Genomic DNA, 2,251 nt, shown 5'->3' with positions numbered 1-2,251 from the left:
GGGTCCGAAGCCCGAAAAAGGAACCCAAGCCCGAAAAAGGACCCCAAGCCCAAAAAAAAAACACCATGCCTGAAAAAGCACCCCAAGCCCAAAAAAATCTACAAGCCTGAAAAAGCACCATAAGCCCGAAAAACGACGACAAGCCCAATAAAGGACCCTTCGCCCGAAAAAGACCCCAATCCCGAAAAAGGATCCCAAGCCCGAAAGAGGACCCCAAGCCCGAAAAAGGACCCCAAGTTCGAAAAAGGACCCCAAGCCCGAAAAAGGACCCCACGCCCGAAAAAGGACCCCCAGCCCGAAAAAGGTGATGTGAATGTGAATCCTCAGGTCACAGATCATAAAAACCAAATTTAACATATGCTTTAGTCGGGCCACTTGAAACGAGGCCACACTCATATTTTCCCACAGATCGTAAATTACTTGAACGATCGTTTTCAAATCGAACCTGCATAACCAGATGGGCGCATTCCAGTTAAACCATTCTGGGTCGCACCACTTGTTATAGCAACATTCTCACTAGGTCATTATTATGCAGAGGCGACAAATAAACAGCCTTGCGTAACCAAACAAAAGCACCGATAGCAACCAATGCACTCATACTTATTCATTGATTTGTTTACCCTTTTTTTACGCTACCCGTACATAATTATGTACTTTGAAATTGTAACTGACTCCTCCCATTTTGATGTACATAGAATAGTTTAAGTCAGGTTAGCTAGGTTAGCTCGTAAGATTTTAAGATGGAATTAAACACTTTATGTTAAACAACCAACAAGGGAACAGCCTTGCGTTTAAAATATCACGTATCCAAAATGGCGACCGTGAAAAGTAAAGTGAAGGCAGCACAAGTGATAGTGAATTTTCGTCGCTCTCGATTTATTGGATTACTAACTTGCAAAAAGTTCTTCAATTCACCGGCACATTTCTTAGACAATAGCCCGTACTAAACGGACAGCTCGTAAATCTACTGGAGGTAAGGCTCCGCGTAAGCAGCGTGCCACTAAAGCTACCTATAAAAGTGCCCCATCCACTGGTGGTGTCAAAAAACACCCCACTGAAGAACTCGAAATATGAAGTGAAAATGGACATCTAACACCCACTAGTAATCGTTAGAACGAACTCGAATTAGTGACAAGAAATCCAGAAGAATTCACACAAATAACAGTTAACTATCCAGCCGAATAACACCATGAGGAAGTGAAGCAGCTGTACTGTATACTAGTAAACGTTAGAACGAACTCAAATTAGTGACAAGTGACAAGAAATCCAGAAGAATTCACACAAATAACAGTTATCTATCCACCAGAATAACACCATGAGGAAGTGAAGCAGCTGTACGGCAACAGTTTGGTACCGATGCCGCCACACCCACCACAGGCCCGCGAGTTGTTGCAAATTAAGCAGTTGTACGGCAACAGTTTGGTACCGATGCCGCCACACTAGCCACAGGCCCACGAGTTGTTACAAATTAATTCGACACGTAGCAGTATCTCAACCTACTCGGACGGTTTGGGTGCATGACTGACGGAGAATGACGGTGATACTAGCAACAGCAGCAGAGTCCGGAGGTAAGAGTTCGATGAATGCGCATGCAGTAAAAAGTGAAGAGTTTGTACAATAGTGAAAAGAATCGACACAAATAGTGTCTTGTACTGTTCCAATTGTCTTTAAATTAAAATGGAACAAAAACTAACCTGTCAAAGCCAACCAAGTGCAGCTATACAAAGGTTGTTATTTGTTTACAATATAGTATCGATTGTCTAGATTTATGCCTCAGTATCATACAGTATGATCTACTTAACCAAAACCTAATTTATGCACTACACAATCAAACAGTAAACAGGTTTTAGCTAAAATCTAGGCTAAAATTGTCTATAAAAATAAAATATACAATGTGGAGTTGAATTTAACAAAAGCGGCAAAAAGGCGCTGAAAAAAAACGATAAATTACCACCCATCTGAACTGCTTGCTTTGGGACCTTAAATACGATTCAATGAAGCTAAATGTGTTCGTCACTATTTTAACATCTCTACCAATAATTGCACTAATATTATCGCAAACTTTGAACGACGCTGTTCTCGTGATGTGAATAGTGCGGTAGCCCGACTGAGGTGACTTTATAGATAGAAGTGACTATTTCAAAATCCAAGAGTGGTTTAAATTGAAATCTGTCAGTGTTCTATATAAAATTTATTGGGTCAGAGTTATGCGTTGTTTAAAAAAAATTGTTTAAAATGATAAGTTGATTTC

Source organism: Topomyia yanbarensis, chromosome 2, assembly GCF_030247195.1.
Source record: "Topomyia yanbarensis strain Yona2022 chromosome 2, ASM3024719v1, whole genome shotgun sequence".
In the NCBI taxonomy this organism is placed as follows: Eukaryota; Metazoa; Arthropoda; class Insecta; order Diptera; family Culicidae; genus Topomyia; species Topomyia yanbarensis.
Note: the sequence above shows the minus strand (reverse complement) of the source record.